The sequence below is a fragment of the Spermophilus citellus genome (assembly GCF_964194105.1).
Source record: "Spermophilus citellus genome assembly, chromosome: 14".
NCBI classification, from domain to species: Eukaryota; Metazoa; Chordata; class Mammalia; order Rodentia; family Sciuridae; genus Spermophilus; species Spermophilus citellus.
Genome location: NC_138194.1, coordinates 48187962 through 48212988, shown reverse-complemented (window position 1 = coordinate 48212988; position 25027 = coordinate 48187962).

Below are 25027 nucleotides of genomic sequence, written 5' to 3'. Positions count from 1 at the left end.
ATCTATCTTTTTTAAAAAATATTTAATTGATTTTATTTTTTAAATACATGACAGTGGAATGCATTGAAATTCTTATTTCACACATAGAGCACATTTTTTCATCTTTATGTTTGTATATAAAGTATGTTTACACCAATTCATGTCTTCATACATGTACATTGGATAATGATGTCCATCACATTCCAACAACATTTCTAAGCCCCTGCTCCCTCCTTTCCCCTCCCAACCCTCTGCCATATCTAGAGTTCATCTATTCCTCCCATGCTCCCCCTCCCTACCCCATTATGGGTCAATCACCTTATATCAGAGAAAATATTCAGCATTTGTTTTTTGGGGATTGGCTAACTTCACTTAGCACTATTTTCTCCAACATTGTCCATTTACCTGCAAATGATTTTATTCTCTTTTATTGCTGAGTAATATTCCATTGTGTATATATGCCACATTTTTTAAATCCATTCATCTACTGAGGGGCATCTAGTTTGGTTCCACAGTTTAGATTGTGAATTGTGCTGCTATAAACATTGTTGTGGCTGTGTCCCTGTAGTATGCTGTTTTTAAGTCCTTTTGGTATAGTCTCAGGACAGGGATAGCTGGGTCAAAAGGTGGTTCCATTTCCAGTTTTCCAAGTAATCTCCATACTGCTTTCCAAATTGGAGGCACCAATTTGCAGTACCACCAGCAATGTATGAGTATGCTTTTTATCCCACATCCTTGCTAACACTTATTATTGTTTGTCTTCATGATAGCTGCCATTCTGAGTGTAGTGAGATGATATCTTAGAGTAGTTTTGATTTGCATTTCTCTAATTTCTAGAGATGATGAACATTTTTTTCATATATTTGTTAATTGATTGTATATCCTCTTTTGAGAAGTATCTGTTCATGTCTTCAACAAATGGAAATCCATATGCAAAAAATGAAATTAAACCCCTATCTCTCACCATACACAAAACTCAACTCAAAATGGATCAAGGACCTAGGAATTAAACTCTAATAGAAGAAAAAGTAAGCTCTAATCTTCATCATATGGGATTTGGACCCAACTTCTTTAATAAGACTCCTATAGCACAAGAATTAAAACCAAGAATCAATAAATGGGATGGCCTCAAACTAAAAAGTTTCCTCTCAGCAAAAGAAACAATCTGTGAGGTGAATAGAGAGTCTGCATCTTGGGAGCAAATCTTTACCCCTCACACATGAGCACTAATCTCTAAGTGTATAAAGAACTCAAAAAGCTAAGCACCAAAAAATACAAATAACCCAATCAATAAATGGATCCAGGGTATTTATCTATGATAACATACCAATATCTTATTAATTATGATATTTGGGCTTTTGCGATTTAATAGTTATTTAATATTTTTTACAGCAGTGGTTTTAAAAAAGTTAATGACAAACATGAGTAAATTTTTAAGTAGAAAATACTGCAGTCCAGGAGTTTTTTGTCTCTGAAATGATGGTGATCATTTAGTGGGGTGTATTTATCATACTAGAAAGGCTGCTTAAGGGGATGGAGTTGGGTAGGATACATAACTAGAAGACAGAAGTCCAGATTTCATTTCCGAATTAAAATGGAGCATAGAAAGGCACCCCAGACATTCTACACATAGATACAGCAATTGAAATTCTGACCAATTTAATAATTTGGGGCAAGGGAGTAAAGATATTGCTCCCTAGAGCTCCAGTTAAATATAAAATGTTATGTTAGTTTTCATTATGACTCTGGCAAACATTAAACTTATAAATTTTAAGAAACTGTCCAGAGAGTATCATAACAGTGAAATGTCCTTGTGCAAGGCTGCCTTCTAGCTAGGGTCCTCAGAGAGGCAAATGAGCCTTTGAGAAGACCACAATTTCTTGAGCTCTGATTATCTTCCCTACCAGGAAAGCTGAATAGAGAAGATGGTGGTCTTCTTTGGGGGAGTGAAAGGATGAGGGCACAGTCCTAAGTGGCTCCTGATTATTCCTGCAAAATAGAGTGAGCACCTAGGGTCAGGGGGCTCCTCCTCCTCTCCTAAAGACAGCTCCTGATGTCTTTAGGCTGAGTCATCTGCAGCTTGACACCAGAGATGTTTGTGTCTTGCTCTCCAACTTTATTTCATGTCTGGCTCCCATGTGAGATCTCTCCTATCTCCTGGGTCTTCTCTCACTGTGACTTCTGGCATTGTCTTGAACATCTCAAACATTAGTTTGAAAACAGCAAATAGACATATATGCATGTGTGTCTGCTAAATTTCCTAACTACTGAAAATTCATGAAACAGGATAGTGACTGCAATAGATTACTACTCTCTCTTTTCCAATTTTAAATTCAGAAACACATCAAATAGGTGACCAGGAAGCAGACAGTTATAAAAACAAAATACTCACATTTTGTCTTTACAAATTAATCACACATGTGAAAAAAAATGAAGTATTTCTTAAAAATGTGGTAGATTATTTTAGGTCATATCCTGAGAGAAATGAAATGTGTTCAATTAAAAATGATTGAGAAACACCGTTTTTTTAAAGTAGCTGTCACTTTGTCACTTAAATTATTTATAATTTTTATTCTCAGCTCAAGACTCAAAAGACAAATTTTATATAACTGGGTAGCTATTATAAAGCTAACCAGATACCTTTGTCTTTCTTCTCACTTTTATATTAAGCCCTATAGACTAAGCGCCTGGCTATAAATAAAACTATTGATGTTAAAAGGTCACGGCTATGACCTTTCACATGTTTCTTCTCCACTGTATCTATATACACTGTATACTTTACCCAGAAAAGAGATTCTTTATTTAAGAGAGCTTAAACTGTTCAAATTTGTAATGTACTGGGGATTTTGGAATGTCTAGGGGACTTAGTGGATAAAGAACTGACCTTTCATCTCTGAACCCAGACACAGTCAACCTCAGATAAGTGAAAAGTTTCATGTCAGTTGCCTGTATGATAAACTGGTACTCTCCACTATCTTCCAACCCAATTAAGCATCACTGGCAGGTCTGGCCTCAAGAGGCACATGGGGTATAGAAATGGAATTACTTCTGCTCCTGGAGAGGGTGTCTGAACCTTCAAGATTCAATTTTAAGTTTATAAATGTGCAGCATTGACCAAAGTAACTTCTAGACATAGAAATCTGTAATCTGTGTGAAAGCCACCCCCACTTAGATGATCACATGCAAATTTGAGATATGGGTATATACATTTCAAGATTCATAGATTTGGCTTTTATTTGGAATGTCTTTGAATTCAATTCATAAAATATTTTTATTTTTTTACTCTACAGGAAAAAAGATAACTTAAATGCAGGAAGGAGTAGCAATTGTATATATTAGTATTAGTATGCAACACAATTTAATACTAATAGAACCAACTCAACGTTCACAGAAAAACATTGACCACATTTTCTAAAATACTATAATAATCTAAATAATTCATGATCCCTGCATTTTATTTTGGTATATGAGATATGAAGTTGTGGCAAGTTTTCCATAGTTTTTATTTCAATTTTACTCATCTAACATTAAAATTAATTCCTTTTGGAATGAAATATTACACCCAGTTAAAAGGACATATAAGATTCTTGAGGTCATGATCACTGTTTCTTCTATCTTTGATTTTCAAGTATATAAACTAACACAGTAGTAGATGTTCACTAAATCCTGAGCAGTGATTCAAAAAAGTGTAATTGCATGTCAATTGAAAAAAGAAATCCATCCAATGTTTCAGTTACACAGAAATAATGCTTGGGGGAGAGACTGAATGATTTCTATAGAAATATTCAAATAAGAAAATGTCAATAAGAAAGGGACCAAGTTTCACTTGAGAATAGCTTTCACTTTTAGTAAGGAGATACAATGATAGAAGGGCTTGCTTTTTCCATCAAAGACAATGGTTGTTATTTCTGAATTGAATTATAGTTTTAATTTACATATGATTAAGAACTTTATAATTTCTGGTTAGATATGAAACTATTTTTAAAATTAACAAACATAAAAGAAAACGTGCTTTTTCCTGAGAATATATGACATATGATTTTAAAGGATAACATGGTGAAAACTACTGATCTAATGTCTTTGGTTTGGTAATAAATTAATTTTTTTGTACTTTGTAACTGCCATATAGTAAGAATCTTATTTTTATTTTATTTTACTTTATTTTTGTGGTGTGGGGAATTAAACCCAGAGCCTGTGCATGCTAGGCAAGTGTTATACCAATGAGTTATATTACATTCTTTTTTCTTTTGTTACCTAGAAAGAGTAACCTCTAAATCAAAGAAGGCTGCCTAAATTCCACCTCATTCATTATAACTATTTCTTTGCCAACACACTCATTCATATTTGGAAAATTAAATATAATATTTGCTCTATAAACATGATAAACATTAAGCTCACTGAACATTAGAGAAAGAATACTTGAAAATTTTATATGCTAAGTAATTTGTTTTGAAGTTTGAGTGAATAAGTCAAGAGAAGCAAAGAATGTCAATTCTACAGTAGAAGAAGGTGTGGCTAGAAACCTGAAAATACTTGAGAGGGATTTTGTTGAATGATCTGAAAGAAAATAAAGCAAGACTAGTTTGATCTATGTGTACAAAGATGATCTGGATACATTATTTTATTGGCCAAATTGATCAAATTAACTAAATGATTACATAATCATGCTTCAACAGAGACATGGAATTTGAACTGCAACAATATTAACTGAATAGGAATAAGACTCTGAAGAAAGAAGTAAAGCCCAGAGGGCAAGAGACTGAGCAGATCAGGGTATGAAATTGCCAAATTGGAGGTGAGAAAATGCTGCTACACTTTTTCTTCAAGGATTAAGTTAGAAATAGAGGCTGAAATCTGAGAAGGATTCAAGTAGAACACTGATGTAAGGAAAAATCAAAAGCTAGAATTTAGGTTTGGGAATTAAGAATCGTTGTTGCTTTTATATTATAAGTTGTTTTAAGATAATTATTTTCTCCATATGGCTTTTCAAAGGGAGATCAGGTGGAATTATTGAGAGTCACTTAGGAACTTTTTGTTGTTGTTAGAAATATTATCTTCTGATATTATTTGTCCCACTTAACATGGAATAGTAAATAAAAAAAAACGCAACAGAATATTGGTACAAACGTGGAGAAATGTCATCCTTCCTAAATCTTTTGTTTTTCCTTGTTTCTACAAACTACAGAAATAAAGTTTTTAGTTACTTTACTTGGGGTAACCACTGTAACCTCAAGTCAGAGCTATGTAACCATAAGAATCTGCAAAAATCCCATGTGTGTGAATCCCATATTTCCATGGCCCTTTTGTATGCTTGCCCCTCACAGCTTGCATAACAATTTTAGTTTCAAGAGCCTTTTATTTATTGATTAATATAATGTATGTCTCTCTCTGTAGACAAGAAGGCAAGACTTTGTCTCTTTTTGAGCCACTGAGTCTGAAGTGCCCAACTTCATGAAGTGGAGTAGGTGCTTAAATAAATAACTACTGAGTAAAGGATTGAACCAGTGAATGAAGAAACTTCCCTTGAACTTTCATTTTGACTTACTTCACAAGTAAGAAAATAGATGCCTGCAACTAGGTGGCTTCTCTTTGCTCAGAAATACTTTTTTGTTATTTGAAGGACAAATAATACTTTTTAATGTCATTGACTTGGGATAACTCATTGACTTGGAAATAAATATTTTTCTGGAAGCTGAACCAAAAGAGAGAGAGAGAGAGAGAGAGAGAGAGAGAGAGAGAGAGAGAGAGAGAGAGAGAGAGAGAGAGAAAGAGAGAGAGAAATACCAATTAGCAAAGAAAATGCAAGTCACTGATGATCATAAAACATTTCTCTTTAAAATGTCTGCACATTTCTCATATATAAGGAATTGTTCAGATATTCATAAATCATAATTTAAAACCATGTCCACTTACTCAGAATCTGGAGGCACTTGATGCATGCGAGAACCAAGAGAAGACCACTTGCTTTAAAGATGATAACAGCGTTGGAATGTTAATAGTGTAAAACTTTCTAAAGGAAAATTATTTTTTTACTGAACAAGGAAAGAGTCAGATTGGCTTACTCCATTTTGCACCTTTGTGCTAGGGAATCTCCGGGTTTAAATTACAGCAGCTTCAGTCTTTGCTTTTCAATCCCTTAATCCTTAAGGAGCATAGGTTTCGGTTCAAGATAACTTCACACAGAACATAAGAAAGGACTCTGTGAGCCTACCTCAAGTATGATGATCTTTTTTTCAGCTGTGATCTTTCACATGCATCCCATAGTAAAAATGACTTTGAGGCAAACCAGTGTCAAATAATTAATGCATTTTCAACGAAGTACTTTTTTTTTCCACTATGCTATAATGCAATGCATGAAAAGCAATAAATGCTTTCATGTAAGCCACTTGTACCTGTGGTTTTCATCACTGTTTCACTGGGATCCCTCACATTAGAAAGCCTTTGTGAGGTGCCTAAGCTGAAATGGAAAGAAAAGGTGGCCTGGGAGGTTTTACATCTGGTAGCCTACCCCATTACTTAAACAGGCTACATCTTTTTTAAAAGAGAGGGTGGGGGGGGAAGAAGAAGAAGAAGAAAAAAGTTATACAGGTTGAATTGGGGCAATTATGTTCTGATCTAAGGCATATATATTTGTTGATTACTTCCAGGTGTTTTTTAAAAACCATGTTTTCTTGATCTATAATTAATATTTTGCTAATGGAATGCTAGCAAAATGCCACAAAACCACTCACCATTTCTCCATGCTGTAAATGATAAGAACTAATGGTAACCATACTAAGATTCTTAGGTTTTTAAGCATTATTCTAGTTTGTGTCACAACTATTATTTGAAATTATAATATCCAGGTGCTGTATATGGTATTTGATCAAAGGAAATCGAAATGTAATGAGTTATAAGTTTTCTCCCTGAGGACTTAAACTGTACGTAATGGGAGAGGGTGTGATTTATTTTCTGAGTCATTCTGGAAACAGTTATGAAAACCTTTAGTTAAATGTTCGTAACTGGGTTTATTGAATCGGTGGATATTTACCACTTATATGGGGTTACAGGACTGCCTTTTTCGAAAACTTAACTAAAATGTCTTTTAAAAAATACCTGCACATCATAAAAGATTACTATCATGCACTAATTTTTTAATGAATATTTCCAGACTCTGGATGACATATTCATAGAAACACACACACACACACACACACACACACACACACACACAATCAAGACTTCAAAATTGACCTTTACAGATAACAAAAAGTGACACTTGATTTTTTTTTTGATGGTGATGAATGCATCCTCTAAATTACAATGAACAGGAGAGCTATAATTTTATGAGAGCATTTCTAATTTTTCTCACATTAACCTTGTGTTAGGAAACGCTGACAACTTTGAATTACAGGACTAAATCTACTTCCTATTCTTTGCCGTCAGTGACAACGAGATCAGTCCTTCCCCTTTAAGAAAATGCAATGAGGATGCTTCAGAAGAGAGTTGAACACTCTTTTCCTTTTATTTTGATCTTCCTCAAATATTGTTTGACCTTAATCACTGTCTTCCAACAAGCTTAATGTGACATCACCTTGAAACAGAAACACACAGCTCTCAAGTCTAGCTCTCGAATGAAAAAGCCCTGATTATTAGTCTTCTGTGTGATCTTTTCAGATTGCACTGATGAGATGAAGTTTAATCTCGTTTCTCTCCTCTCTAGTACCACAAACCACAGGCAGTTTAAGGCAGCCTGAAAATCTCTTACATCTGGAAGAGCAATAATTCATGGGATTTCGCCTGACAGCCATGACAGGCAGCAGGGCAGCCAGAAACAACCATCTCTTATGTTGTGCTATTTGCAAAAAATCAGAAGAGGAGGAGTCGGCGCAGGACCACATCCTTCTTTAGCATATGTTAGTGGAGAAAACCCTTTTATTTTCTGCCAGATGCTTCATGAATAGGTCCTAAATATTACATAGACAGTAGCTATCACTTCCAAACAAAATTCCTGGGTGTCTGCTAAGCTGCAAAGCATATGAAGGCCTATTGTCTGGCGAAGGGTCATGGTTAAATTTGCACAGATTTTTTTAAATAGATATTTCAGATTCTACATGTGATTTATAGGCATTTGCACACCCTGCTGTGCATGAATATGATACCATCTTCTGAGAAGGATTATTTCATGAAATGTATATGGGATTTAGCTACAGTAACTTTTACTGGGCAGCTTAGAATGGCCAGCAAAGTACTAGAATTTACTGCAGCACAGCTTGGGCTGTCAGGCTCAGGGTGGGTGTTTATGATTTCTGCAGAAGCAGAAATAAACAACTTCTCCTTAATGGCCTTCTTTATGTGTAGGCAGCAACGGTCCTATCTGGTCTCACAACAGTAGCTGGGGCGGCGTTCTGTCCCATTTCATGTGGAACCAGTGTCTGAAAATTTGCATTTTTGCTTTTCTGAGTTTTCTGTGGCAGTAGCCAGAAATAGGGAAATAGACTGCAAATATTTGAATGGTAGCATTCCACTCTACTGTTTTCAGTGCTATAAATACATTGTGGATAGAATGACTCAATTTTAAGACTCTGACAGAGAGAAGAGAAGGAAACAGCTGGATTCATTTTCAGATTGTCCACTGTCAATAAACCCTGCAAAAATACTCATCGAAGTAAATTTAAATGACTTCTCTGAGGGGCCTGCCTTCCCAAAGTGTGTGATAGAGTTAAGTCACCATTCAAGACACATTTCAAGGCAAATTCACACAATATTCAGAAGGATACAAGGCACAAGCATCCACATTTGAATATGTTAAATATGTATTTTTCTGTTTAGACAAAAATGAAAAAAGCAATTATCTAAAACTTTCCTGATGTAACAACAGTTTTGAAAGTTCAAAAGAATGTCTACATACATTGTATATAGAAGCAGGCAGAAAATACATGTTTTAAAAAACGAGACAACCGTTTCATGCCAAAGAAAAACAATTCCTTTGCCAAACTACACATTGTTAACTTAAAATGTGTTCCATGTGGAAATAGGAAGACTGATTGTAGGGAAAGGCTAGTGATCTGAAGTCAGCTGGCTCTGTGCCTGTCAACTACACATTTTGGCTTCTAGTTTTACAGCTAGAATTGGAAATATTTATTTCCCCTTTTAAGACCAGTTCTTTTCCTTTGACTAGTAAACCAATGAATTTGCCTGTAAACATGCACATAGCAAAAAAAGACTTCCAGGCAATACGCAAGGGAAGAATAATTTAAAATCTCTTGTAGGCAGCATATTATAGGCTGGAAAGATTGTATTTTATTCATTTTGTCCAGCCCTTTTGCCAGCATTTTTGTATACTCATCACATTTTCTGGAAGGAAATTAAATTACCGAAGCCTTCGGCTCTTGAGTTTGAAAGCTTAGGACCACAAGACAGACACATATTTGGAAGGCTTAGAGCTCTACCGATGACAATATTTACCTATCACCACTGCTTAGAATTATCGACATCAACAAGCCTTCACATCGCCTATTACTGGCTTCTTTGAAGGAGTCATTATGTTGTGGTCTTATGCAGGTTACAGATGAATTCTGGAAGGCGGTGTGAATCCAGTGATGAGCAGGCACAGGAAAGACCTTGCAAAAGGGAAAGATGCCTGCTGGTGTTTTAAAAACTTGCCTAATGATCATTCTCTAGCCACATCAAACTTACACTGGATAACTTGATTTATTACAGACTTTTCAACATTTGATCTTTATCATAAGGGAAACCGAAGGAATGTTCACCGTTTTTACGTAGCTTTATGTAATATGAAATAGTAGGCATTGCAAGTTCAAGGATATATGGAGAATAAGCTGCACTTATTTCAGTTTCACTCTCTAAAAAGGCAAACCCAGAAGCTTTCAATAGCCAGATTTTAGTAAGTCTGCGTGGGCAAGAGCTATTTTATGCAATTCTGAGAGTATAAAGCTCCGCCTTTTCACACATACCCCTTTGCTGGAATACCCAAGTTTTATTTATGATTTTGGATTTTATTTCACAGCATTCCAGTTTAGTTTAGCATGATGTATTTAATAACCATGTCGACTGTCTTAATTACCCTATAAAGCAGGGTTCCATTGGCATTTGACCCTCCACGGCATTCCAGAGAAACTGCAGGACCATGATAATTACCAACCGCCTGTGAGAAAATTAAACAAAAAGGCCCAACTTTTAAACCACCATTTTAAACGACCTATTACATCTCAGGAATAAATCATTGATGAAATAGCCTGCTTAACAGGAAAATAGCTATTCCATAGCAAAGAATTTCCCCTTGCATGATCATGAAGAGAATATTAAGTATTCTTCAGCTCAAAAGGTTAGATTTTATGTCTGTCCAATGCCTTTTAATGACACATTTTTGTGTAATTTTACTGTAATCAAAGCCTTTTCCAATAGAGGTTACAGACTGTGGATATTTTGTCAGTCTTAAACATTTTGCTATCCACAGAATATTAAATGCAGTTAGATATGGCCAGAGGGGAGAAAATCTGTTTATAATTGAACAAAATTCAAATTAAAAGAAGATCTATGAATAGTTTTATTTCTCTTGATTAGCATAGCCATTTGCTATACATTTTGCAAAAAGTGCTAATCAATCACTCTGTGATAAGATTGATTTATTAATTGCTGCCACCGTCCAAAAAATAGTGACCTGCTTTGAAGATCTAAATGTCTGAATTAATTTGAGAGTGGTGCCAATATGTCATAACTAATCATGATATATTGTCATGTTCATTTCTTTGTAGCACTTCTACCGTCTGAGGCTCAACAAACATAACGCTTAAATTCTCTCCCCCACCACTCCCCATTGGCAAATATTTGTTTTGTGAAAATTGATACCTTTACATATGTTTCCTATTATGATTCTCAGTGTGATTTTAGAGATATGCTCGATAATTTTTCTCTGATCTCACTGTAATCCAATGATTAGGATCATCACTGAAAAAAACCCGAATGTAACTCAAGTAAGACGTGTAAGAATTCTGAACTTTTGCTCATTTTTGCAATCATTTGACTCTTCTTTTGAGAACAACAGGGCAAGAAAGTGTGCCATGAGGTCACGGTAAGGTTCATTTCCAGGTTTTACATATGAGTTTTTTTTCCCTTATTGGCAAATTGCCTGGAGTCCAGGGAAGCTGGCCAATGGGTACAAGTGTGATTTTTTAGCAAGGATTTATGGTAGAAAAGAGAAGTACTAGATTTGCAGTTAGGTATCTGGGCACTCATTACCTTGTAACCTTCAATAAATGACTCACCTTCTCTGAGTTTCAGTTTTCTAACTTGTAAAATGGAAACAATCAAAACTATTTCACAGGTTTGGGGAGGATTAAATGAGATAATATTTACAGGGTGCCTTCTATGATGCCTGACTCTTAATAGTTGTTCTGCTTTTGTTGGATTTGAGTTTCTGGCTCTTCCCTCACCTGAGTTCATGGTAATCTGGCTGATGCTTTGTTAATGCTTTCTTGTTGAAATCCACTCAAAAGCGTCAAGATTTAACACTGAAAAGAGATCACCAAGTAGCAAAAGTGGCTGATTAGGTAGCATGAATCTGTTCCCTCTATGATTTCATGTCATAAATATTACTTTATCAGTGCTACTTCCTGGGGTATATTGTTCCTTGTTCCTCAAAAATTCTGTCTTAAACTTAGACTAACCCTGGGATTCTTCTTAGCACAGCTGAATATGCCTAGAGTCTCAAAATAATTTTAAAATATTAGGAGAAAAAAGTACAAGAGCTATGTTATTGGGTTTTTAAATTAGACATGTTGGTCTGTCATAGTTAGCTCTTTCCTATGGGCCTATCCAGTTCTGGACTCTAGATCCAACTTTCTGGTGTCCATGTGTCTGTGCTCTGTGCGTCTCCACACTGAGTTGCCCATTGAAAGGAGAACACACCTTCCACCTGAGCAGAACTGGTCTTTTTGATCTTTTAAGTTCTGCTCTTCGGGGCTGAGCACTTCAAAGGTTATGTCTGAGAAACAACCCCTTCTCAGCAGAATGATATCAGCAATTATCTCATTTTTAGGTAAAACCAAATGGGACTAGTTAGGTCACTGAAAGCTTCCCAACACCATATTTACCAGAGTTGTGTTTACGGTAATATTAGTAACTTCCTTTTTATTTCATTGTTGAAGTAGTTCTGTGGATGAAATTTGGGGCCTTGTGCTCACTGGGCAAGATCTCTACCAATGAGCTATATCCCCAGTCTGAAGCAGCATTTTTAAATGAAAACTAGCTTCAGCTTTGGTTCTGGTGTAAAATTGTCCAGGTGAAGATGAACTCTGATCTGATGCCTTGTGGAATTCATCTTTCCGTAGGATTGTCTCACACTGTCTCTTCGCTGACCCCCAAGTTCAGCAGTTCCTAATGTGGAGGATATGGATCCCTACATGATCCATGAAGAGAATTCAGAAGGACGAAGGACTTGGATGGGAAAATTACAACATTATGCTCACTAAATATGAAATATATAATTTTATTCACATTTGACTTTGGATGAGAAACCACAGTAATATTAGTCATATCACGGATATTACCAAACCGTAATACTTTCATATAATGATTTACATATGGCAAATATCATATATACTCATTACTATCTGAAAATTATATGAGGGAATGCTTATGTCTGTTTACATGTTCATTATTAATGAATTAGTAATAAATCATGTACATTATTATAGCACAAATTATTATTTTTGTATATTTTTATTAGTACGTATTAATTATACAAAGTACCAAGTTTTATTATGGCATTTCAATACACACAATTAATATACATTGGTTAATTTTATTCCCCAATACTTATCCTTTTCCTTCCCTTCTTCCTACCACTTATCCTCTTCTTTTACCCCAATGATCTTCCTTCTAATTTCATTACTTTATGTCTTTTTTTCTCTCTAGTTTCCATTTATGTTCATTAGTAGACAGAGTGAATATCATGAAAATGACTTTATAATCAAACATGATCTATAGATTCATGACGATTCCCATCAATGATATTCTTCACAAAACTAGAAAAAGCCATCTTAAAATTCCCATTATAAAACATTGATAACTGGATTTACATCTCATAGTTTTCCTTTGCAGTCCTGTACCTTGTCATTTATAAATTCAAAGATGTGATTCTTAGATACAATTTTTACGTTTCTTTCAGACTATCAAATGAGTCTTTAGCAAAGGAGATGTGAAATTCTGTGCTGTTGATATCATCCTTACCTGGAAAACCACTCTGCTTCTAGGAAGAGACCTGCTTTCCTAAAGAATCAGGAGAAACGAGCCATTCAAAGTAGCTAATTTTGAGCTGCTTACCTTGACTGTTCAGGCTAGAAATTACACTAAAATGCCCATCCAGTTTTGATGAAACTGGAAATATGGGTCTGGGAGCGACATTTACCTCAAGGTGATGATAGTTTCATGGTAGAAGAAAATACAAGGAACAAGTAAAGTGAGAGAAAGCTGGAGAACAGAATTCTTATCCCTGGATCCAATCCACATGGCCAGACCCACATTTCCTGTTCCTTTCTTTATGATTGGTTGGGGTAAACTTCTGGATCTCATTACAAACAGAATATCCATAAAAATTATCCTAAGTAGCTAGGTGTGGTGGTGCATGCCTGTAATCCCAGTGGCTCAGGAAGCTGAGACAGGAGGATTGTGAATACAAAGCCAGCCTCAGCAACTCAGTGAGGCCTTAAGCAATTTACTGAGACCCTGTCTCTAAATGAAATAGAAAAAAAGGGTTGAGGATGTGGCTCAGTGGTTAAGTGCCTCTGGGTTCAACCCCTGGTACAAAAAAAAAATATATATATATATATATATATTCTAACTAGTACAGAGAAACATTGTGATTTTTTTTTTCCTCTCTCAGACTGTGTCCCAAATCTCTTTCCTAGGAACACCTCAATTATAGACATTATTCTTCCTATTTACTGTCTTTCTTCTCTTTCATAAATGTGTACCATTTTCCTTAAGAAACGACCTTCCTTCTGATTCTCAGTCTATTCCATATGATAAGCCTGACTGACCTTATGCTGGAAAGTTCAGAATGTACTCCAAGACTGTTGCTCATCACACTTCATGACCCTAGCTCTACTCAACAGAAGAGCCAATCTGTACATTGGAAGTCAAATCCAGTGCTTTTGTATAACTTGAAAACAGATATGGCTCTCTTCATTGGGATTGCTGGCATTAAGGAAAAAGTGATGCTGTAGGTTCCAGGGCCCTCTGCGGGGAATGTTAAATGGAGACTTTGAGATGGACCAGATGCTGGTGACATCATTTGAGCCCCTGCATACAGCCATGCCAGTGGTCAATTCCCATGCACTCAACGGTCTGTCTCTAGATTTGCAATTCTGTGAAACAGTAAGTAGCCCCTACATTTTTGTTGGCTTAAGTCAGTTTGCATTTGGTTTCTGTCTATTGAAACCAAAATAGGACTGAATAATAAACCCTTAGTATACCCAAACCAGGCTCAAATGCTCTAAAATCTTTTGGCTAAAATACTCTCAGCTAGAGCTGAGTTGTGAACCTGGAGTTTCATCCAGCTCTAGGAACACATGTGATGTCAGAAGTTTCTACATCAATAAACATTCCCTTTGTATAAAGATGACTCGAGAATACTTCTTGCTGCTTTGTTTGAATTCTAACCTGCTTGTTTCAGGGATACTACTGAGAAATGTTGATAGATTTATTGTTGCCCAGATCTAAGGGTTTACTATGGTGGTTTCACTGATCCTTTGCCATTGAAAGCATCTTAAGGAAGGTGAAGGAGATGTGCCCCAAACATTCACATTTTCTACACTTTTCCTGTCCTATTAAGGGACGAACTCAAACAACTAAACAGAAAGAAAATAAATAACCTGACTAAAAATCAGGCAAAGCATGTATGAAAAGATGCTCAACATCACTAATCATTAGGAAAATGTTTTCTCTGCCTTATTCTGGGGTGAAATTTTTTAAATGGCACAGGTTGTTATTTATGTTATCTCCCCTCAACCCTTTACACCTCTATTTCTTTCCTATTCTCTCCATTTTGAATGAATGAATGAGTTTTCCTGGAAATGGACCTGGACGTATAGTTGAACTGCCTTTCCTGTGACAGGTGTTTCTCACCTATATACCTTCATTCATTGTTTTTTAACTTACCTTCCTCTTTGCCAAGTGCAGCAACTTCTGATTCTCAGTATACTGATTTCACTGGGCTTATTGCAGAAGGGTAAGTCTCCAGGATAGAGATGTCTAATAGCAAAAAAAAAAAAAAAAAAAAAAAAAAAGAAATCAACTTAAAGATCTCAATAAGAATAAAAATGCCCCAGTTTTTATAGTCTCCAAGAGCTTGTTTTTATAGTTTGTTCCTAGGGCAAATAACATCTGAACATTGACACCATTGCCCCAAGGGCTGGCACCTATTTTTGGCATTGTAATTCCCTAGCTCTTCTTCTTGAACTGTCTTAAGTAAAGAACATTATCTTACAGGCTATTTTACAAAGGGTCTTGGTTCCTTTGGATCAGGATAGACAGCCACTTTCCCACAGAACCCATCTACTCTAACTCTTCTCAAGTTCTATGTCTAGTCTGAGAAGCTCTTCTTCCCTACGTCATTGCCAACATGAGAAAACTCAGACTTATATGCCTTCATGGGCTCTGTGCATCCGTGAGGTTTCCCAGGCCTATCCAGTCTGTGAGGAGAAATATATTTCTGTTAATGTCAAAATGATGATTTCAGTTAAATAAACAAATAAGCCTTAAATACCTCCCAAGGGTCATAGTTGGATGATCTGGTAATTTCACTATCTACACATAGCCACCTAAAGAAAAAGACTGACTTCAGACAAATTATTAAAAGGGGGCAGTACTAGAGAACAAAGCAGACAAAATCAGCTTATTCAATTGCTTGCACATACGAATATAACACACTAAACCCCAATCTTATGTGTTATCATGATGTACCAATAATAATATGCAGAATATTAAAAATGTTATGATGGGATCTACATTAGTCTGGAAGGTCAGAGAAATGTCATCAAATGATGTAACACTGAAGGGTGAGGAGTGAGGTAAATAAATAAGCAAGAGAAGACTCCACAAATACAGTGAACAGAATATCCAAAGGGGAAAAGAGAAGGGAGTTCCAAGAATCAGTTTGGCTCTAGCATAGAGAAGCAAGAGGGAGCATAGCCCATGGAGAGACCAGAAAGATGGGAAGGAGCCAAATTTTGGAGAGCCTCGTAAGCCATGTTAAGAATGTTTTTAATTAAAGTAGACTTGAGGAAAACTCTACATATTTGGAACAGATGCTGTGGGAAATGGGAAATAGCTGTCGAGAGAGGAGCAAAGGGATTGCCAGTGTTTGTGAAGGCCCAGCTGAGGTTGGACATCGTGACAATGTAATGAAAGCAATCAGCACAGCTATTTAATTTTCCCCAACAACACTTAGCAGCCTGGAAATAGGCATGATGAATACAGGCAACTAGTTGCCTCAGAGGTAGGGACACGCTTGCTATGCTCAAATATACTACAAGAAAATAAATTAAGGGCACTGTTGTAAATAGTGGTCATTCTAGAAAAGAGTATGAGAACAGGCATTCATCATAGCACAAACACAAACTTGGAAATCTTGATCACCTTTTTGCTTTTAGGTGCCACCATTTTAGAGCTCTGTGACTTTGGGGAAGTTACTGAAAATGTTTTTGCTAAAAAGAGACCAGGATAGTATTATGCCTTAATTTTGGTGGGAGAAAACAACTGACAAAATTTATGTAAAGAGTTTAGCCCGAGGCCTGGCACATAATAGATAATCATCAAACCTTTTACAAAGAAGTTAAAATAGTTCTGTGAAGAGTTTAAGAGATTTGGAGAATTGGTAAAGGATGGGAGGTCCTGGGGTAGTTGAAGCTAACTTAGTAAGATTGAAGAGGCATTAGGACTCCAAAGAACTCAGCAGAAACATAAACACTGACTTGCTGAAAAGTAAAAATGAAATCCATTCAAGAAGTAGAAAACTGAAAACCATGAGACTAGCCTATTTTACAGGCCATCAACCAGGGACCCATAATGATGATACAAGGAAAAGGAGAACCAAGATCCGGGGATCAATTTTCTCAGCCAAATGTGTGATGGAAAGCATGTTGTAAGACCCATATGTAGAACAGAGGAAGACAACAGTATTTTAGGACTTCATTCCTTTAATAGTGCCATTTTGTTCTGGGATCTCTTCATTCTCCTACACTTTTGAATTTTCTCCTGAACCAACTCTCATTTCTGCTGTTGCAATGATTCTGGCCCTTGGTGCCTTTATTAACTGTGATCTTTCCCTGCTCTCCATTCATAGCTCAGATTCTGATACCCATCTTCCTCAGGAGAGTTCTTCTTTCCTTGTTGTCTGATCAGACTTTAAACAACAAAGAGAAATGGATTTTTATAATGCCCTCTTTTTCTTGCTGGGCACTGAGGTGCATGCTTGCAACCCCAGTGACTTTGGAGCCTGAGGTGGGAGGAATGCAAGCTCCAGGCCAGCCTCAGCAAATCAGTGAGACTTAGTGAGGCCCCATCTTTAAATTAATTAATTAATTAATTGATTTTTAAAAATATTTGATTTGGAGATGTGGATCAGTGGTAAAATGCCCCTGGGTTTAATCTCCAGTACCCTCCCCCACAACAACAACAACAACAAAAAAGCCTTCCTGTTCTTAAACCTTGTCTGTTCTCATTTATCCATTAAACAGGGTCCTATCTGCTGTGGTTGTGTGTTATGTCAGCAGCTGGGTTAGTGTCTTTCTTCCTTATGATGACACTCTGCCTTTGAAATTCTAAGCTGTCTGACATTGCCAACTCATCCTGACCACTGACTCCTTCAGAGCATCGTTGCCCCTGACCAGAGTGCATAAGCTTAATGCACTGTCCACGGTTCTTTGCTTTCCTTCCTATACTCTAATTCAGATTTCTTTCGGTTCTCACTTGTTTGACTATAGCTTCTCTACAGATAATTCTAACAGGGACCTTCCATTTCTAACCCTGTCTCCATGCTTCAGTCTGCATTCCTTTCCTGGTGACTCATCAAGACTAAAATTAAAATACTACTAGTGACTGTTTTAGTCAGTTTTTGCATTGTCGTGAGCAATATACCTGACAAGAAAAATGTAGAGGAGGAAAAGTTTACTTTGGTCACAGTTTCATTGGTTTCAGTTAATGGTCAACTAATTCTATAGCTCTGGGCCAGAGGTGAGGCAAAACATCATGGTGGAAGGGCCTGGTGGAAGACAGCAGCTCAGGACAAGGCCAACAGGAAACAGAGAGCTCTGCCCTCCAGAGACAAAATATAAATTACAAAGATACCCCCAGTGACCTGCTTCCTTCAACCATATCCTACCTGCCTATGTTTCCCACCCAGTTAATCCATATAAGTGGATTAATTCACTGATTAGGTTATAATCATTATCTAATCATTTCACCTCTGGATATTCTTGTATTGTTTCACACATGAGCTTTTGGGGAATACCTCATATCTAAACCATAACAGTGTCTAATATTTGTTCAGTGCTATAAAGTTTACAAGTTATCCTCAAATGACTTCTCTTAAGGCCAGTATTTATTTGTGTAGTGGATGATTTACATTTTCTTCTATCTTCTTCCATCTAGATATCAGAGAAAGAGATTCTGTTCCTCTATTCTTCGTGACATGCTATTTTTAAAAACATTTATTCTTAGTGCAATTCCCTTCTGTCCCAAAATGGAACTGTTGACATCAATTCTCTCTTCTTTTTCAAATGTCTGCCATCTTAACTTTTCTTCTGGTTCTCTTTCCTAGATCAGCAAGCATGCTCACCCACCCTCCAGTTCTAAAATGACCTCTGCTCAACATTGAATCCCTAGGTAATATTGTCACCTTCTCCCTTTCTTCACTTTACCATTGCTTTTTTCACTTCATTAATTCTAATTCTTTATTTTTTACCACTCAGGCTTCAACATACATCCACTATTGAAGCCTATTTTTTTAAAAATCATTGATGTACAATGGAATCCTACAAAGATACCTTTACCATTTTCAAATTTAACTATCCCTTCTATGTCAAAAGGAGATAGAGGAAAATCTCTTCATCTCTACAGTCTAACTTTGCTTCAAGCCACACCTTGGTCTCTTCTAACTTAGTTGAAAAGATACCGCAGCTGTAATTCAAAGAGAAAATAAATAACTTTATTTTGTCTTTGGAATTTCTACAGTCCAAATACTTGAGGTATAAGAATAAACTGAAAGATGTTTTAGGATGATTTTTTTATGCAGTGTGATCATCATCTCAGGTATAGATTTAAGAACTTTTCCTGAAACAGGTTACCCCAACACATTTCTTCACAGTAAACACCGATAATCTTTTTGAAATTTTCAAAGTGCACACTGGAGTTCACTTCTTAAAATATCTTTTTATTTTGGCTTATAAAACATCACTTTTTCATGTTTTATTCTTATATCTCTAACTACTTTTATGTTTATTTCTTTTTCTTATATTTTTCCTTAAAATTTAGTTCCTCCAGAGTTATACACTTAATCTTCTTTTACTAGATGGAACCTCTGTGGGCTGCTTCACTTTTCCCAGATGACTGTGAGCCCCAGGTCCATCTGACCCACTGCCTAGCAGAAATTTTTACCTGAATATATTACAGGCATCTGCTACCACATATGACCAATTTCAATTCCTAAATCCTCAGCTTTGTTCTTTCAGTTCCAAAGTGAATTTGGGTGCTACTACTACTGTAGTAAGAGCAATATCTGCCCTTGCACAGTGTTACCTTTCTTGAATCACTCAAAATTGAAGTCATCTAGGACACATTTTTATCTCCACACATCAAATATGACAAAGTCCTCTCTGTTCAACTTCCTGGGTATCTCAAAATTTCACCTTCTACAGCATCACTGTCATTTGGTCTGTTATACTTCTTTTCTTCTTACCCATCCTGTATTATTCTGCCCCGGCAAGACAATTTTATTGTTCCACTCTCCAAAACATCAGCCATTTTCAGCTGAAATTACAGGTCCATGGTGGTTCACCTCTGGCTTCACTCTGGGACTCATGGAGACACAGCAGAAAGAAAGCAGAACTACACATGGGTTTTAAAGTTTTGCACAAAAGTAGCTAGTGGTCTTTCACACCATTTCAATGGCCACAGGAAAATCACAAGTTCAATTTCACTTTAATGAGGCAGAAACTATAATTTTCCCTCAGAGACAGACTTGCTAAGGGTTCATTTGGCAGAGGTGCATCTAGTAGGAAAAGACGATGAGCATTTTGAACAAATTATAAGGACTTCACACTCCAAAAATATTCTACTGATCATATCCTTTGTTTGCTGGTCATCCTATCCACTTCTTAGGTGATCTCATCCACACTTGAGCCCTCAATAATAACTAAACATTGAAGGCATCCAAGTCTCTATGTCTAAGCCATATTGCTCACCCAAGCTTCAGACTCATTCCAAATCCTACTAGCGATGTAGATGTTGTTATCCCATGGGTAATTAAGCTTCAGCAAGACTAAAACTGAATAAACATTTTTTTTTTTTTACAAATCTGTTTTACATTTGCTGTTGTATCTCTTATTTTGCTTTTGGGTTTTTATTTTGATGCACATCATATTGAGGCACATGACATATGATATTCTAGTTGTTGTTTGTTTAACTGTCCCTCCCTCCTTTCACCCCACATCTACAAAACAGTGAACTTCTTGAGGTTATGACCTTTCTTTATTTCTGTGTCTCCAGAGAATTATTTCCATATTCCCCGTTGTTTCTGTTTCTTCTGCTTTACGTCTAGTTCTTAACAAGTACTCAGCAAATGTGTCCTTGTTAAATAAGTGAATGGTATATGAGCAAGCTTCTAAAGGGTCTGTTTTTGTTTGTTCCCCCTCCAGTTCATCTCTATAAAATCTATTTCTTTTCTGAACCTCTAATGTGTCTAATGACTTCTTGCCCATATTGCGAAGGGCAGCACAGCATACAGTTTTCATTCCTGTGTGACCTAAACTTCCTTTTTTTGGCTTTATTTACCACATCTTTTCTCATCTGCCTCAGCCCTCAACTCATCCAGCTAGTTGTCTAGTAATCATCTTTCCCAATGGGGAGATGTTCAGAAAGCCCCAGTGGATGCCTGAAACCGGATAACACCAAACCCTATATATACTATGATTTTCCTATGCGTATATATTTACGATAAAGTTCAATTTGTAAATTAGGCACAGTAAGAGATTAACAACAATAAATAATATATAAAATAGAAAAATTATACTATAATGAAAGCTATGCAAATATACGTTTTGCTTGTTCTCCAAATATCTTCTTGTGCCGTGCATGCCCTTCTTTTGGTGATGATGTGAGATGGTACAGTGACCGCGCAATGAGATGACATAAGGTGAATGACATAGATATTGTGATGCGGGCTACAGTTGGCCTCTAATGATGTCATTGGCTTCAGCTGTTTTTGGATCATCAACTCATGATAATATGGATAGCTGGATGTCAGAAGCAGATGTTGAAGTTTGGGGATCCTTGAAAGGGAAGGTTTTTAGGCTGAAGTCTTGCAGAAGAGCACTGTAATCAAAGCTGTTCTCTTTTAACTCATCAGAGTGTTTCTGTAGATGTTAAATCCTCCTGTGATCATGTGGGTGGCTTTACTGTTGCTTCCACTCAAGATCACAGGATCACAGCCTTGCTTGTACTTTTTGGTTTTAGTCCAAACCTTTTCCTGAATTTGTGTAACCATTTTTTACTTGTAGGGAATGGTGTCACTTATTTCAGGGCATCCCCTGAGAACTTCCAAAAGTTCCAGTGCTTTTTGTTACAAAATGTTGCCATTAATTGGACATGTTCTCTCTTCACTGTTTTCCTTTCACAAATCAGATGCTTTTTTCCATCTGAACTATTTACCACACAATGTGGGTATAACTTTTGTAGATTGGGGTGAGATAGAAAAATTAGCACAATCTTTTTTCTTTCTTCACAATTTCAAGAATAAAATAAAAATCTGCTCTTACTGTAGGTCTTTGCCATCTAAGAATACAATGTTTTCTTTGCTCATTAAGTTGAGAACTTTCACTTTTTCACTTAAAAGAAATGCTTTATAGCTTATCTTTGACATATCCAAATTGTCGGCACAATTACTCTTGTGCTTTGGAGCTATTATTAAGTAAAATGAGGTGCAATATAAAACAAGCACTGTGATAGCACCACATATCAGCACCACTGATAGCAAAGATGGCTACTATGTGACTAACAGGCAGGTAGAATATACAGTGTGTATATTCTGGATGAAGGGATGATTCCTATCCTGGGTGGGGAAGAGCAGGCTTGGTTGATTGAGATTTTATCCCACTATTCAGAAGAGTTTGCAATTTAAAAGTAATGACTGTTCATTTCTGGAATTTTCCATTCAATATTTTTGAGTCACAACAAGGCTGACTATGGGTTACTGAAACACATTTCACTGAAAATGAAATCATGAATGAGGGAAGACCACTGTATTTCTGAGTGTTCAGTTTTTCTGCATCTTCCTATTTTGTTTATCTGACTTATGACTTAAAATTACCTCTCTTTACCACCGATTATTATTCCTTCTGTACAAACTCTATATACCTTTAAAAGTCAAATGTGAGATCATTGAAAAAAAATCATACAGAATGGTTCTTTCCATAACCTGACAAAATTAATTTCTGTTTCCTCTTGTATTCCCCTATTTTATTATATAACTATGTTCATTTTAAAGTATTTATTATGTAATATCACATTTATTTCCCCATGAGTTTCCCTTAAAAGGAAATGAAATTCTTGAGTTTTGGGGAACAGGGGCTTATAATATTTATTATTAATTCTACTTGAGGAGTTGGAAGACCATCCACATGAATGAAAAGCTTGGCTGTGAGTGAAGCATGGATTTTCCTTTCTGAGTTTACATGAAAAGGAGCTGGGGGAAGAGGAAGAGAAGGGCTGATCTGATATTCAGGAGAGTCAGGGGAATCACACCAAGTGGTCTTCGTCCTTTTGCTTTTTTTAAGAATGAGAAGATTGAGAAGGTCTGGGGACCTGAGACCAACACTGAAAGTCTGAAACAGATGCAATATACAAAATGTTCTCTGCAACCGGAATCTGGAGAAGAACATGAGTTGATCAGTTAAAATTAGATGCTACGGACTTATTACAAAAGTCTTAGTTAACACAGTTGTGAGCTTTTCTGAGAATGCACTCTGCCAGAAAGCAGGATGAAAAACAAAATGAGAAAATAGAAATGACCAAGATTTGAGGATTGGTAAATTATACATATTTAAGAAGTAGGAAATTATGCCCAAAGCTCAAGTGGGCATTAAAAATGCGCCTATCTGGAAATAAAACTAGGGATGCCCTTCAGGCAATCAAACTGTGAAAGTCTGTTTAAAAATTTCTCTTTTAAGAACAGAATACTGGCTTGAGGAAAGTCAAATCTTATGAATATTACTATCTGCCTCATTTTATTCATACCAATAAGTAATATATAATTAACTCGGTGATTCATGTATCAATGAAAAAAGGTGTGACTGTGAAATTATACTTTTGATTCCCTAAGATAAGCAAATATTCTTTGAAATTTTCTTCAAGTTATTTCTGTTATTGCTATAATTGTCCTTAATAATACTGATTCAGTGATATATTTGCATATAAAAAATTGTGGGTATTTGGTAACAATCCTGAATAAAGAACATAATAATGATTAATTTTACATTTAAAAACAATCTAAATTCCATGAATACATTCAGGTAGCTATTATAATTTGAAATAACATCAATTATAATACTTAGCATTGGTTAATAATCAATATGTATTATTAGATGAAAGTGCTGTAATTTCCCAGAGCAGCACTGACATTCAGACATAAAGTTAGTACATTTAAAGCAATTATAATAAACCTTGCAGGACTTGAAATTATTCTGTTATTGTGAATAATTTCTATACTGAGTACAATGTTACAAATTATATCTACCTTTTAATAATAGGAAGCAAAACAATTTTAGATTAGAGCTTTCCTGACATAGCATAGGAAGTTAAGAAAAAAATCCAGGTGAGGTGATGTACACCTGTAATCCCAGTGGCTCTGTAGGCTGAGGCAGAAGGATCACAAATTCAAATTCAGCCTCAGAAACATAGTGAGGCTCTAAACAACTTAGTAAGACCCTGTCTCAAAATTTAAAAAAAAGGGGCATGCTGGGGATGTGGCTCATTATTAAGCACTCTGGGTTCAATCTCCAGTACCCACATAACAAAACAAAATAAAACAAAACTTCACCCAGAATTTCATAGGGGAAATGATATTATTTTTATTCCCAATACTTATCATTTTCAAAATTTCTATGTAATGTGCTGCTCTACTGTATTTGATTTGTAATTTTTTTTTTGAAGAATCCTTTCAGGGGAGTGAAAGTACAGGGACAGTGAGTAATTATTCAGATATGTGAAGTTCTCACAGGGTAGAAAATTAGCAGTGGTTATTTGTGTGACAGTCTATCATATACCCGGGAAGACTGGGTTTAGCCTATCTCAGGATTGCTTTCTCTAACCCTCCTTCTCTGCTATCCATATCCACTCCAAAACAAAGAAAGGGCCCAAATTTGGAACATCAATTATATTTATAATTATTGATATTATATGATATTATTGATATTGATATTATGTGACAGAAATAATATTTGTGGACTTGACTTGCTTCTGGCAGATATTTTCATATAACTAGATCAAAGAAGTAGTAAAATTGTGTGTACACATTACCTGAAAGTACCTTATTATGTTTACTTCAAATTAAATAAAAAATTTAGAATATCCATTTAATTTTTCCTTTTTTACATCATTATTCTGAAAATATTAAATTTAAACTCCTCATCATGTGCAGCTTAATAATAATAATAATGATAATCCAGGTAAAATTCAAGGTTTATGAAATTCAAAAAACACTAGTGAAATCAATGAATCTGACATAAATTTCCTTTGTACATACATATATGAAAATACTAAGTGAACCTAA